Source organism: Galleria mellonella, unplaced genomic scaffold (genome assembly GCF_026898425.1).
Source record: "Galleria mellonella isolate WM207_F2 unplaced genomic scaffold, CSIRO_AGI_GalMel_v1 utg171, whole genome shotgun sequence".
NCBI lineage: Eukaryota > Metazoa > Arthropoda > Insecta > Lepidoptera > Pyralidae > Galleria > Galleria mellonella.
This window is the reverse complement of record NW_026442014.1, coordinates 1076702-1093656: the sequence shown is the minus strand read 5'-3', so window position 1 is coordinate 1093656 and position 16955 is coordinate 1076702. Positions and strand designations below refer to the sequence as shown.

The following is a 16955-nucleotide window of genomic DNA, read 5'->3' as shown; positions in this document are numbered from 1 at the left end:
TTACCTAATCTATATTTTAAAACAAAAAAAAAACCCATTTTATAGTTCAATATAAAAAACATCAAATAACCACTGACATTGTGCAAAAGCACTGATAAAATTAAAGCGCAAATCCTACGCTATCATAAAGAGAATAGATAGATAGATAGATAGATACTCTTTATTGTTACCTCCAAAAGATTACAACAGTAAACTTATTCTAGATATAATCAATTACAAGAAATGATCACAATGAGAAAACAATGGGCGTCCTTATCGCTAAAAGCGATCTCTTCCAGCCAACCTTTGGATGGAGAGGAGTAATTATAAACAGTTTGTAATATTACAAGAAACAATCTATGAATACGCACCGCCAAAAATAGTGTTTTCAATCAAACGACCACACGAACAAAAGGCGAGCCTTGTTTTTCATTACGCTAATAACTTGTGCATATTGATCAACCTGACATTTGACGCAACTGCAGTTGACACAACATTTGACATCGATCAAGTTTAGTTCACATAAAATGAATATGACGCTTTATAAATCTTACGGCGTCTCATTGCGCAATTCGCAGCTGTGACAGCAATTATATGTAATTATTAAATTGTGGTACAAGTGAAAAGCGGTAGCGACTAGTCACTGATTTGTAACCAGTTTATCAGAGGGAGACTATGTACAAAAGTCGATTGCTTGAGTACATCTGTCCTATCCGTGTTTCAACCGTGAAGCAGTTGTGTTTGCATGGCTGTGTTTCGGTTTGAAGAGTGGGATATGGCGTGAATTTACTGGGTACAGAGGAATAACACCTGAGTCCTCAGGAATGGCAACGCATGGGGAGTATCATGGGCGAAACAGTATACTCTGTTATGTCCATGGTACTGCTCATGTCTATAGGCGACGGTAACCACTTTCCATCAAGTGGACCGTCAGCTTGTTTGCCATTCTAAGTTGAATAAAAAAAAATCTATGCAATTCACAAGTGCACCAAAGATACTAAAGAATATATATATCTGTATTAAGTGAATTTATATTACTGGGTTTTTCTTGTATCCTGGATAATATAATGTTTTTAAAGTTCATCAAACTAAAGTTGGAAACGATCCTAAAGCCTATATTCAACAGTTGCTAAAGTGACTATGTCATTACAATCCAATAACATTTTATTGATGGGCACAGGTGTCTCGCTAAGTTTATAATACCGGTTCACTTACATCGCACTTATAAATCGTGATGAAGCTATAAACAAAATTTGCTTTGGATAAAAGTAGAACTACTAGTCCGGTTATAAATTTTAAATACTTGAATGAGATGAAAAAAAAATGGCATGACATTACGCAACCGTTACATGATTATTTAAAAGTCTCCCAATCAAACAAGTTTGTTTATTACTATTTGTAGATTTTTCGCTCTTAATAGGTGAGTAATAATAAATAAAAAAGTAATATTTTTTAATAAAATAAAAATATATAGACCGCTCGAATCACATCACTTGCACCACATAACAACCGCTAATCGTACGCACGAAATGCATTCGTGAGAAATGTAAAAATAAAAAACGGTATTTAAAAATTCCCATGAGTTGTTTATGCTTCGTATGCTGAACCTACCTGTCTATGACCAGTTACAACTTTCTCTCGGCAACCTATCGCCAAAACGTAATTGAAGTTATAATTAATATCATATGATAATATGCATTAATAATTATAAAATTATGTTATGTAATCATTAGATTGATATTTAAGTTTTTTTTTTTTTTTTATAACACATAGGGCAAACGAGCGTGCGTCTCACCTAAAAGTAAGCGACTACCGCCGCCCATGATCACCCACAACACCAACGGCATTACAGGTATGCTGCTGATCTTTTAAAAAGAAATATGCTCTTTTCTTGAAGGTTATGTTGTCGTATCGGTTCGGAAATACTGCTGCTGGAAGTTGATTCCAAAGCGTGGTTGTGCGTGGAAGAAAGTGCTTTGAAAAACGCACGGTGGAGGATCGCCACACTTACGGTCGTACACTTAGTAACAATTATAGTATTAGCAACTAGCCCCGGCTTCACTTGATTAGTCAAGGTTTATAATAGGATATATTATCATAGACACGTGGATATAACGCAATTAAAGCATTCTAATTGGCGATTTAGGCCATAAAAATAAAAAATAAAAATAATAATTTTATGGTGTCTATTAAAAATAATTGGCCAAGCGAAATCATCAGTTTGTATGGAGAAGTGAAATTATAGTAACTGTCTATTAATTCCTCGTCAATTCGTGGACAACTACTGACCTGACTCCGTTTCCTCATTACTCCTCTTTCAGCATAAACCAACTAGACAGGTGAGGGAACGAAGATAGAACATTTTAACAATAGCTTTAACGATAAGACCGCCTTTTTTTTTATAATATTTCTATGAGACCAATCTAAAAGGAATCTTTTTAGATTAAAAAAAAAAAAGAAATTTCGAAATCAGTTTATTAATAACAGAATTACGAAGTACCAAACATAAAAAAAAACGAATCGAAAACCTTCTCCGTTTTTTTGTAGTCGCTTGAAAATAGGCATCTAATTTGTTACTAAAGTAAGCTAATTTGTATGTAAGCTAACAAATTAGTCCATCTGACTGTATATTAAACTGACTGTAAAAGATTTATATCTATTTGTGTAGATTAATAGCGAAAAACACATCTCTTGCCTAACCTTCTCACGTATTTAGTGTGGCGTGAACTCGTCGCACGCCCTGGTTTGTGGTAATTAAATGAACCTATTGTTATTGTTTACGCAATTCCAGGGTACACATAACTAAGATGGCAGTAAAAAACGGCAAACCTGTGTATGCACGCATAGTTTTACTCTCACAATCACCGATATTTGTAGAAAACTTTAACATTTGCAAATGTTGCAATCATCAAAAATTTAAATCACAATATAAAAACGTAAATAGTATCTCCTTACATTGTGAGTAACATTTCAGTATAAATGTTTTGAACCGATTTGAAAGATATTTTTTAATTATTATTTTTAGGTGTATTTTTAATTAAGCTTGAAAATTTTGAATAATTTTCTGATGATTGCTTTTGCACTCAATAAGGATAAGGTGCCGTACTATTGTCTTTTTTTTTTTGTTTTATAATTATAAAATATGTAAGTACTTTATTACCAATACAGTAATAAAATCATAGGTGAGACCCGTTTTATATTAAAATTAATATTCTATCATGCGAGAACACAAATTTAAAAGAATAACTGTTGAGTTTCTTAGAGTTACTTACAGGCTATACTCAATAGATAACAATTTCCTGAACTTTGTAATAGATTAAAAACAAAAATGACGATTTAAAAGTGTTATAAACAAGTCTGTTTGAATAAAAGTGGTTTGAATTTGAGTAGCCATCAAGCACGTTGAAAAATATTATTACTACTAATCAACACGTGAATACAACTTGTAACAATTGTGTAAACTCAGTATTAATTCCACGAAAGGGAAATTTTATAAATACACCGCGCGTGATTGAGTGTTGTAAAAATGTCCCCAAACATAGTATTGAACATTCAATATAGTGGTACTACTTTCTGCAATTACACACGATTACACCGGTTTATTATACATACAGTTACCTAATCACTTGCTTTTTTTTGTTTTCCACGCAATTTCCATGATGTAATTTTCATTTTACGAGGAAAAATTAGAGTAAATTGCGCTCGCGTGTTCCGCCATTATTGATAAAATTTGCGGGAATGTTTTATTGAACAATTGTATTGACAAATTTCAATTAAGGCGATTGTAATTTGAAAGAATCGAATTGTCTGCTATTTATCCGGGGACAAGAACTTTTTCAGTATCTAAGCTTTATTTTTATTAAAAAAGAATCTGTTTTATAATACTTAGTCTTTGCCCATATAGATTAGAGATACCACCACAGAGCAAGTAATCACTACGTTATAGATACCACAAAGGAAATAATTATTACGTTATTTAAGAGTCGGCACTACCCTTACACTGACAAAAATGAAATAAAATGCTACCACTTAGAAACATCAACATAATTCATTTTAAATATTTAATTATATAAGATGCACAACTTTAAATTAAAGTATTAATACAGACTATATGTATCATGACAAGTTGCAAGACCAAATATAAGTGCATAATAATTCATTAATATTTAAATGTTTCCAATATATTAGATAACAAATCAAACTTTATTTATAATACCTACACTTCTGTCTAAAATTCTTTAATTTCAATAAGTGGTTCCATAGATTTCAAATTGTTATGTATTTTATTCCAAGTAACGCAGGCCTGATTGATTGAAAAAAGTTGTTCTTAAGACACAGCCAGCTACTTTTTTGAGAATTAGATTTTCCTATTATATTTTTTATTTTTTTATATGAATACAAAATCTTCGCGTAAATCTCATATAACTCCATTGAATTGAGTTAAAATATTATGTACATACAATCAGAATAACCACAACTCTCGCAGAATAGAGATCTATATGGCACAGTATAGCCAGTTTTTACAAATGGAAGCTTGGTACCTATACCTATCTATAGCCATAAATGTACACGTAATAACTACAAAACATGAGGTATAAGAACTCATACTTTCAATAGAACATGGACACAATGCTGTCGCCATTGTGGCTGTGAAACTCGGCCACTCAAAAAAAATTACCAACAGTCGTTAAATAGTTTTACCATTGTTTTTTAGATTAACAATGTATGACATAAATATTACGAATTCTGCATAATGGAATGCATAGAAAAATGTCTTATCTAAGTCCATTTTAATTACTCATTTCATAATATATTTTTAATTTAAACTCCAAATTATAACATACAATAAAACTGTCTATTTTGCTGTTCATTTAATGTAGTTCTAAATAGTTTAGTTTCAAAACGGTGACCGTTTATCATTAGATGGGCTGTATGATTGCTTGTTTGCCACCTTTGTAGTATACAAAAAAAAAACACTCAAATCTCAAAATAACAAGAGGCTCAAAACATACATGAATGTGTATATTTTCAGTGGATAATATTGTAACAAATTCTTAAACTATTTCTAAAGTGAAAAAAAGGGTTGTCGTCCTCTCTCTAGTCTAGTTGCTATGCCCATCAGGGTCCATAATTGAAGTTAAAATGTTATCTACTAATCACATTATGGAATGCAATAAGAAATAAATAAATACAAAATATTGAGACCTTTAAGGGTAAAATATCTCAATAAATCAATGAGTAAAGATGATACGATGCACCCGTATAATAATGATGCAATATAAACGGTATGCAATAACAAGGCATCAGTAATAAATATAAGATAAAATCAAGTCAGTTGACCAATCATGACGGATTCAAAAATGACTTAACAGCGATGGCTTTCGTGAGAAAAAATTAATAAACAGATTTGAATGAAATTTGGCGCATTGATAACTTAGAACCTTTGTCGACATATGGAATATTTTTTACCTATCATTAGATAACTTTTTACTCTCATGGGAAAACTTTAAAAGATACCACACGAACGATGTCTAGAGATTATATTTAACTTGGTACATTGCAACAGAATATCTAGTTACGATGTTTGTATGCGGTAATGCAATGGTTAGCGCGGCGGTCTCCAGCGAATTACAAACTAGACCGCAACGATCGCGTAGCTATCCAAATTTCACTGCAACTCGGTGATTTATGTCGACTTAAATATTAACTCCTATTAATATAATAAATTCGAAAGTTTGTAACGATGTATGTTTGTTATTCTTTCACGTAAAAACTATTAAACAAGTTTGAATGAAATTTGGTACACGATCAGTTATATTTCTTACGCGACAGTCAGAGATATTTGCCGTCTGTTATCGTTGTGATGAATTAAAGTAATTAGCACTCAACACGTCTAGAGTTTAAATTTTTTTTATACGACTTAGAATGGCAAACAAGCTGACGGCCCACCTGATGGAAAGTGGTAACCGTCGCCTATAGACATGAGCAGTACCATAGATATAACAGAGTATACTGTTTCGCCCACGATAACTCCCCATGCGTTGCCATTCCTGAGGACTCAGGTGTTATTCCTCTGTACCCTGTAAATTCACGCCATACCCCACCCTTCAAACACAGCTATGCTCGTTCTTATCAACTGAAACTGCATTCTGAAATAGATGCTAGATTCATAAAAAATACTATTTAAAAATATTTACTAGCCACTCGTTCGAGTTAGAATTTTATGTGCTTACATTTTTTTTTTTTATCATTTTATTGCATCGAGTATGAATTAGATGGTTATAGTAAGCTATTTTTAAAAGATAGACATATGCCTGCACAGAATCTTTTGGAAACCTATATTAGAGGAACAATCCCGCCACACATTGTTTTATGCCGTTGTTTTCGAGGAAACCTCTCAGTCGACTTGACTTCTTCAGAAATTTTAAACAATTATCGTCATAATTCAACAAATTGAGACAAAACATTATTAAACTGTAAAGTATAAACTTTCAGAATTAATTTGTCTATTGATAAAAACCGCATGAAAATTCGCTATGTAGTTCAAAAAAACACAGACGGTGAAAAATTACTTTGTTTTACACTATATATAGATTTAACAACTATTTTCAAGAATTAGATTTTTAAGTGAAATAAAAGCTTACGATTTTGTTTCTCGATAAATAAACAGTATTTCAATCGCAACAAAACTAAAATATGGGAACCAGACGAGAGTCGACACTCGTCTATTACAAAAATGAGATCTCAATCTAGATAATTATAATGGAGTCAAGCGCCTCCCATTCTAACGACCTCTAAGAAATTAGTGTCAAGTGTCTAGCGACTCAATGAATTGATTATGTCACTAATAATACTAACATTATTACAAGATCTTATTCAAACGAAATAATTTTATGTGTTTCATTGACCTGTTTCATATACAATAAAATAAAATGAACGAAATTTATATAAATTAATATAAAGTACGAATTCAAAATATCTTCTTAATCGTTTTAATTCGTTAAAAACATTTTTTTTTTAATTGGAAATTTTTCAAATATCTAATTTAAAAAATAAACATCCGAGATATCTCTGAAGAAAATATGGCAAAAATCTATGGCAAAAATGGCGCCAAATTATTGTGAATGTAACGCCACAGTACAAAAGAAAAAAAAAGTCACAGAATATACTGCTACGCTGCCTATGGTAGGTTGCCATTCCTAAAAATTATAGTATCCTCATGTCTCAAGAAGAAAAGCTAGCTAGATTAGTAACTTATATTAAATGACGAGGAATGATACCTAAAGATAACTCAACAATAACCCGTGTGCCTTTTCACATTATCACGCCCTTTTTTAAGAATTTACACCATGTTGAAATCTCTATATATTAACCTAGACTTAGGAGGCAACTCTTTTCCTAACATTGAGCAATCGCGGGAGGAAACTCCTCTGAAATCACATTAAGCGTAACCATATATTTTTCAAGTTCTCAATATAAAGATGAACTTCTCTATCGATGACAATGGAATTTTAAATAATGACACACCATTTAATAGAAATATAATGAACATCTGCAACGTTACCAGTATTATGAATTATCGCATTATAAAATAACAAAGCGCAATAAAATCCGAAAGCAATAATCTTGCGTTGGATAGAGGATTTATCGAGGCATTTAGTAAGGCGTCGATTATCGAACAGTTAGGCGATACAATGGCGGAAGTACGTGCTGCGAACCGAGCGCGCGAGCGGCCGGCGCCAGGGAATTCGATTCCATTTTGTTAATTTCCACACGTCTTGTAATTTGGACGCAAAAGGATAGCGTTAGTAGCCACTGGATTAGTATTTCACTCAATTCCACTGCCAATGGTAATGGTACACCTGCGTCCACTACACTTGAATCGGACGACGGACCGCTGCCTGTAGTAGTGTTGCCAGGTTAGATATTCTTTTCATAATTTTGTGTAACCATTTTTGTCTTCGCTGAATTTTGAAGAACTTTTTAGTTGAGAAAATTTTATTTGAATAATTTTTTTTATCATTTTAGTATTTCTTAAACTATACTGCTGTATAGGTAGCAACATGATTTTATGTACTTTTTTTCATCGTACATCAATGGTTACATGATTAAATGTAATAAAAACTGATACAAGTTTGTGATTGGGTTAAAATAAATGAAAATCAATTTGGCGATTTTTTATTTGACATTTGGGTAAAAATAAAAAATCATATCTAGCAACCCTGGCCGCAAGCCAGGTCTATGTTCTTGTCAATGATCAATCTTCGACTGTTATTAAATATATACCCATATGAAAACACGTGTCACGCGTCTAACGAAGCTTCATTAAGCAATTAATCGATCAAATCTTAGAATTACGACCGTTCGGTATTCAAATTTATTACCGACTGTGCTGCTGCAATTATAACTAATTTTAAGTTTATTAAACTAATCTAATAGCAGTAGAATTAAACAAAATAATAATAATAATTCAGTAGCAAGGAAAATTTACTTTCGCAGTACCTAATTCGGTATAATTCAAAATTGTGTTCCACAAAAAAAAACCTCAGTTGTGATAAAACCAGTTATTTTAATTTAAAAATTAAACTACCTAATCGATTTTAAAAAAATTTCAATGAAACCAATCTACATGTATGTCCATACAGATAAAAAAGAGTAGTGAAAAAAAAATTAAGTAATAAACATAATATAAAATACAAACGTATTGAGAATGATGGTATTTGTGATGGATCGAATCAATATATATTAACATTATATCATACATAGTATGAAATTTATATATTTCACTCAGAATAATGAATAATACTTTATATTTTTTTATACAACTTAGAATGGCAAACAAGCTGACGGCCCATGTGATGGAAAGTGGTAACCGTCGCCTATAGACATGAGCAGTACCATGGACATAACAGAGTATACTGTTTCGCCCATGATACCCCCATGCGTTGCCATTCCTGAGGACTCAGGTGTTATTCCTCCGTACCCAGTAAATTTACGCCATATCCCACTCTTCAAACCGAAACACTGCTGAACGATATCTGGGAAATCACAGTTTACTCTGTGGTGTCCATGATACGGGTCATATTTATAGTAAACGCTTACCACTTACTATCAATTGGACATAAAAGGTTTTTTTTTTATTTTTTTTTTAATTCGCTTCCAAGTACCTCGATTTATTTTTATTTAAAAATACTTTAAAATATTTAATACTCTTTGATGACACCAGATTAAAGAATAAAAAGACGTAGACATGCCCAATTGAGGATAGGTAAAAAATATGGTCAACACCAATGTTGAAATCGAATCAAATATTCAATTCAATTACAATCAGTTGAAAATCCGATTTGCAATTCGAAGAAAGTACTTCGAATGGTAATCGTCCCCATCTTACAAGCAATAGGTTTGATTCGAAGTGATCTGCAAAGGAGCGAGATTATCCATTAAACAAAAGGGAATGAAAAAGTCGTGGTTGTCGTGATCAAAGATTATGTAAGCTCTTGTTTCATTAATGACAACTGTGGACAGGTTACTTGGATTGGTGTAATGTTATTCTCCTACTTGAAAAGCTGAAGTAACTTTTGAAACTTTGAAATTGTTTTATTTTGTATCGTCATTTAAATTTCTGTTGTTGTGCTATGAAAGTTACGCTGAGCAGTTTGTTGTGCATTTGCGACAATCTAAATAAAATAAACTCAATAATTTTGTAATAAAAATAGGTACTTTATGTACCTACGTAAAAACGATAAGTTTTATATTTATATTAAGTCATTTATTTTTTCATAGGGATGACTATTTAGATAATCATTCTAATTAATTATTATAGAGTAATTTGTAACTCGTATGTGTATATGAAAGAAAGAAAGAAATATTTTATTCCGAGTAAACTTAGTTTTTTTAATAATAATTTTTCATTATTTTCGAAACGCAATTTTAGCCAAGAAGAACAGATAAGAAACTTAGCTGTTGGTTTTTTCAAAAATTTCCATTATATCAATAATGAATTTGTGTAAATACAAACTACTAACCAATATCAGATCATTAAAAATAAATAAATATGTTATTAATTTAAAAAAAAATTATCTATTCGTAATTCTCTCTTTTTTTAAGTCCAATAAAATTATAATACAAATAGGAATAGTCATTGGTATTTTTTCTTTTATAAAGCAGGGGGCAAACAAACATGCTGTTCACCTGATGGTAATTATTCTGCATATAGGTACCTACAAGGAGGGTGGAATGGGATTATTAGTAATCTATTACTTTGTACAAAAGTAGTTTGCTTGGGCACTATGTCCTATTCGTGTTTCTACCGTGAAGCAGTTGTGTATGCATGACTGTGTTTCGATTTGAAGTGTAGGATATGGCAGTGAATTTACAGAGTACAGAGGAACAACACCTAAGTCCTCAGGAATGGCAACACATGGGGGTATCATGGGCGAAACAGTATACTCTGTTATGTGCATGATACTGCTCATGTCTATAGGCGACGGTTACCACGTTGCATCAGGTGGGCCGTCAGCTTGTTTACCATTCTAAGTTGAATAAAAAAAAACCTATGCTAGCCTCTTATGATCTGCTGTAGGAGGTTCATCTGTTCTAAAGATTACGCTAAAAAAAATACCCTGAATATCGAAACGTAGGTATTACTTAGGATTTATTTCAATACACAAAAATAATATTTTATTACAAACGCACAGTGCGTTTAATCAAAATCCAGTGCTATCCAGCACTTAACATATTAAAGACACTTTCCAAGTCTAGCGTCTACGCAGATACGTCACTAGAGAAATTACCTACTTTCATACATCTATTAGCCAATTGTGGAGCGTGCCGTGTTAAATTAGCCGTAGATTATTTGGCGGTAACATTAGCCCACATACAAGATACCCTGGTGCTGCGTAGTGCTGGTGCGTATGAACAGGTGCGCCGGAGGCCGCAAGGTTCGATCCGGCAGCGGTTGTTCAAATATTGTAATTCGATCTTAGATTCTATTACACTATTAAAATGTAGGTATTACTTTTTATTTTAAGAATTTCTTTTGAGTGTTTTATTTTTTATTCTTAATCTAAGATGAAAATTAATCAATTTACGTGGTGATTAAATTTACATTACGAATATATTTTAGTTAAATCATAACATTAATATCTCAGTAGATATTATGGTCAATAAATAATTTAAATAACACTTATTGATTATAATTATTAAAAAAAAATTAGCGATTGCCAGTATTTCTTTCGCATTGAAACTGGGAACACGACCCAAATAGCAGAGAGCCGTAGGTTTGATTTCCATTGAATCGGATCGTCGAAAGGTATTTTTCAATCTACTTATTAATAACTTAGGATTCCCAAATGCAGAGTGACGCAATAAAAATATTTCCAAACATATATTTTGTTTTGATTAACATTTAAACATAAATACTCAAAATAATTTGACGTGTAATAAATTGATACCTATATCACACTAAAGTATCAAAATTAGAATTAGGGTAAATTTAATTAAACTTAAAAATAACTGTACTTGCGATCTTGGATAATCTGATTGCTAAACATTCCTATGAACAATTTATGATGAAAACAATCGAATCCAACAGGCATGCGTGTAAGAAACTCACCTGGCTGGATCTCCAATCAGCTAATACACTAGAACAATTAAACACATACACAGTCACAGATAACTTTAGCTCGTTTGTTCAGTTTCGACACAAAACACTCGTGGAGGTGCGCAGGAGTGGCGTGCGCGCGCGATCGTCTATCGCTCCGTTATGTTGCGCTTGGCTCACTGCGTTTGCTCCATGGAAAGCGGTCGCGATTTATAACAAAGAGTAACTTGTTTTATGCAGACAGGAATAAAGGCAAAATTATAAATTGAGTACCTACACAATTCCAAGTACCTACTTGGAATTATTTTTTGGATTGATTAAAATTGTACATTTTACCTAATCCACACCTTAGGACTAATAACTTGACAATGCCTTTAAGACCAATCAGAGTCATAATTGTTTAATTAACTGCACATCAAATCTTATCAAATCACGATATACAGAAAACCGAATCTATCCTTACTCATATCCTGCTTCCTGCACTTTAACAACTCGATAGCAAGACATTTGATTCCTTCGGTCGGTCTCCATCAACATCTTCCTTCTTACATTTTTAAATTTTATATGTATTTGATCATACTTTTGTCCATAATTCTACGTATTCTAGTATTATTCACAATCCCGAATCAAATCATGCCCGTAATGGGTATATTTTCATTTTTGTATCAACATAAACAAAACCAGTTATTGTTTATTATTGAATTCAGTGCATTGCTTGCATCTTCCCTAAATATTACATACTTATAACTTCAACAGGACTTGCAGTTTTTGCCTTTTGCGGTCTGTCTGTCAAAATAACTGTGGTTTTGCAAGATTTGCAATTTGTAACATTCTACGAGTATACCTTTCCCTTAAAGAATTTATGTCTTTTTTTAAATTCACATTCTTTATTATTATTAATTATATTATGTCAAAACATACCAAATAAATAAATACAAATTATCTTCAAAATTCAAGTAAGTAGTCTTCAACAGTCATAACTAAAGTTTGCTGCCTACATGTCATTACTGTTGAATTTAATCTATGACACACACAGGTTATCAATGAAGATGGTCGATGTTATCTCGTTGTCGAACGTGCAGCGAAAGTGGAAACGACCCCGGCCCGGTGCACCGTTGACAAACGCACTTCCAAGAATACCAGGCGGCTTATTACCAACCTTTAAATATTTGACAGGTCTGGGTCACGTGACTGCAAACTGACCTGCTTCGTCTGTGCTTTCAGAGCTCAATTTCATCTGTAAAACTGTAAGGGTTTTAATTTTTTTTTTACTTTTTTTACATTTTACAATTAAAAAGATATTTTTTTCCTTTAAGTAATTTATATACCATATTCGTATATTACCCTTAGCGATAACACCGCCCTTTGTACCTTTATGTATATATTTCAATCTGTATATATGTTACTGTATTTCACTTGAATTATTCATTCATTGTATATTTTTGTTTCTAGTGCATTAAAGAGTTAAATAAATAAATAGGGATAATAATAGAGACATATTTGACAATATAAAATTTCAGACAATCTTTTCATATTTAAAACTTGGCAACATGAGTTCTGACCTTAGCCTTTTCTTCTGAGGAACCAATGTACCAAAAAATATAGACAAACAAAGCGGAACAATGAGTTGGAAACGATTTTTCAAAGCAACCTTTGAGTAACAATTGAACAAAACTATTACAGACTCATTACTGATAATATTTTAAAGAAATAAACGTAAACCTTTTAGGACTGTTAGTTCGTCCAGCCGTCCATACGAGTACGTCTCTCAAGACCCATATTCTTAGGAATGCGTGAAGATATCAAATTGAAATAAATATCACATACTCAGGTCCGTAATCTTTTAAAGCAGTGAAAAAATCAAGCTTCTAAATCGACGCAATCAAAAGATACGGCTGTTTATGTTCCATTTATATCGCATATTTTGACATTCGCTAAGGCAATCAAAACCTATAGGGCACTTCCCGTTGACCTAGAATCATGAAATGTGGTAAGAAGCAATGTCATGTAGCACAAGTAAAGGAAAAAATCCGAAAATCGTAAATTTGTAGTTATTTCACAAAAAAAATTAAAGTTGATGATTTTGTACGGAATCCTCGTTGCGTGAGTCCGATACGCGCTTGACCAGCTTATTTAAATGACAAACAAGTCGACGGTTCACTTGATGGAAAGTGAATTTATTACCTCTTATTTTTACCACCCTCATCATAGGTTATTCCGTGAGCTCTATAAATATATCCGTTATCCTGTACTTAATTATTATTATTGGCAATTTTTTCATAAAATTATATAGAAATCGAAAGCGCTGTGAAAGCTTCGTCTCAGTGCATTACTGGTAAACGTTACTAAGGATATCCGTACGCGATAATTATAATTGATAACAAAGTATGTAAAATTTACATACCTACACCAATACGCAAGTTATTTTGTCACGGGACCATACTGTCTTCCAAATCGATGGCGGATTTCCGTTAAGTATCTGGCGTCTGTTTGCGAATTCAAAATGAGTATTTTTACGTGTGCTTACGATTGAGCTATTAATATATTTTATTTGTAAAGTCCAATTGAAAGTATAGCTACACCTACTTTTGACCAAAAAAGGTATGATTTACAAGAGGGAGACTTTGTGCAAAAGTCGATTGCTTGGGTACCTCTGTCCTATTCGTGTTTCAACCGTGAAGCAGCTGTGTTTGCATGGCTATGTTTCGGTTTGAAGGGTGGGATATGGCATGAATTTACAGAGTACAAAGGAATAACACCTGAGTGCTCAGGAATGGCAACGCATGGGGGGTATCATGGGCGAAACAGTATACAGTAGCCAAGCAATCGACTTTTGTACAAAGTCTCCCTCTGGTATATTGCTAAAATAAGATATTATAATTATTATCCTAAATTAAAAATCCTCTTTTTATTGGAAAATAGAAATTTATAATGATGTTGTTAACGTAATAAATCTTCTCAGATGTCTATTTTCGCTTCATACGATTCCACATTCAGGCGGCGTCGCGACGCTGGCCTTGACTGGCCCGCAGAATATCAACGGAGGGGAAATGCGAATGATATCCTGCTCTCGGCATGTGTGTATGTTTATGTTAGTTATTTATAAGGCGGCCCGCACGCAAGGTCGGCCGAGAAATTTATGGTAATTTCTTTTCTCGAATACCTGCATCTCTCTTGCAGTTTACAACGATATAGGTGAATAACAACTGTATATTTGTTTCTTTCATCATTTTTGTTATGTGAAATGTGAATAGAACTCTAATTTCCGCGCTTAGCCTCTCATTTGGGCCGTTGTGCTTATAAAATATTTTTTTTTAATACAACTTAGAATGGCAAACAAGCTGACGGCCCACCTGATGGAAAGTGGTAACCGTCGCCTATAGACATGAGCAGTACCATGGACGTAACAGACTGTTTCGCCCATGAAACCCCCTACGTTGCTATTCCTGAGGACTCAGATGTTATTCCTCTGTACCCAGTAAATTCACGCCATATCCCACCCTTCAAACCGAAACACAACCATGTAAACACAGCTGCTTCACGGTTGAAACACGGATAGGACAGAGGTACCTAAGTAATCGACTTTTGTACAAAGTCTGCCTCTGGTGAAAAATTTGGTTATGTGAATAAATAACCTATTTTTTTAATTGTTTCTTCAAAGGTCAGTTACCTAATTTAGCTTCGTTTTTTTTTTTCAATTTGAACAAGTGAACGAGCTGATAACACATACGATGAGAGAAAAGAAATCCTCATTCATGTGGTAGCATGGACCCATTACTGGCAAAGTTCACCTCTGAAGGATACGTCTTGGAAACCACCTTGGTCAATTCCTGCTAAATTAATGGATGATAATGGAATGGTAAACCCGCCTGCGCTAACGGTATACGCTGGCGGGGCATCAGTGATAGATGACAGGTGAGGATGAAAAGGCAGGTCAGTTAGCCCATCGTGATGAATACACTTGGAATTCAGCACGATAGTTTCCAGGGGACACCACGGGGAGGTCGACCTGTTAGGGTATATTACTAGCAATAGAACTGATAATCCGCATTACTAACAATCCCTTCTCCCCCCCCCCTGCTAAATTCATCATGACAAGCCAACTTCATTTTCATTTATCATCATTCAATAACTCCAACACCAAATACCGACAGCGGAGGGGAAGGGATCGTTAGTAATGCGGGCTACCAGTCCCATTGCTAACAATATACCCTGTCAGCTCGACCTCCACGCGGTTCCCCCTGGAAACCATCGTGCTGAGTCCCAGGTGTATTCATCACGATGGGCTGACTGACCTGCTTTTTTCATTATACACCTATCATCCCTCACTGGAGCTCCGCCAGCGTATACCGTTAGCGCAGGCGGGGTTACCATTCCATTAATCATGCATTAAAAAAAAATACCGACAGCGTAGGTGGAGATGCAATGTATTCTATATTTTCATCTTTAACAAAAAATATGAATAATAAACAGATCGATTTTGCATATAATTTGTTTGCTCTTTCATTTACTCTTCTAATATGTACATTAATTAATTATTTGTTATAATACTATTTTATGTATGTATTTATTATATGTATATATTTATTTGTTTAACATATTATGTGTATGTTTAGATTTGTCTTATTATATATTTATAATATATTAAGTATAAATTGCATTTCCTCTATTCAATAATGCACCGCCTACTTATTTCTCTATTCGCCCAATGGTTGACTGGTAGAGAACACCGTCCGGTGTTAAGTCCGCCATATGTACTTACATATAATTTTACTGTGCATTAAAGTTTAAAACAAAAAATAATAATTTGTTTATATCTTTATATTTTCTATTTGTAAATTAATATTCTGTTTTTTTTAAAGGGTGATAATGGAATGGTAACTCCACCCGCGCTATCGATATACGCTAACGGGGCACCAATAAGGGATGATAGGTGACGACGAAAGCAGGCCAGTTAGCCCATCGTGACAAATTTCACTAGAATTAACCGTAACGGTTTTCAGGGAGAATCGCGTGGTGATTGACCTCATAGGGTGTATAGTTAACAATGGGTCAGTTAGACCCCACTACTAAACCCTTTTCCCCATTAATATTTAGTTATATGTATATATAAAACTATGAATTTCTAAATAAAAACAAACGACAAATTTAACTGGCCTTACACCAAACACACACACAAAAAACACACTTACACAGGCGCACCAAACACCTTAAATGGATAACTAAAATTAAACAACTTAATCGTATGCATATAAAATACCTTCAATAGGTGTAAAAATATACTTAGGCCCACGCGTGGGACGGGGCGCCACACACACACGACTTGTTCACTGTACTTACTATCATATGTGTACTAATATAATAAAATTGAAAA

General features: G+C 33.3%; 1 protein-coding gene across 3 annotated transcripts in view; it reads right to left on the bottom strand.

The window, feature by feature from the left end:
• Nucleotides 1–11739, bottom strand: part of LOC113518069 (uncharacterized) — a 191896-nt gene extending 180157 nt beyond the window's left edge. For all 3 annotated transcript variants that reach the window (XR_008252608.1, XM_052892882.1, XM_052892883.1), the window contains exon 1: nucleotides 11594–11739. The gene's annotated coding sequence lies outside the window, so the exon portion shown is untranslated. The remainder of the gene's footprint in view (nucleotides 1–11593) is intronic.
• Between the last annotated feature and the right edge of the window lie 5216 nt (nucleotides 11740–16955).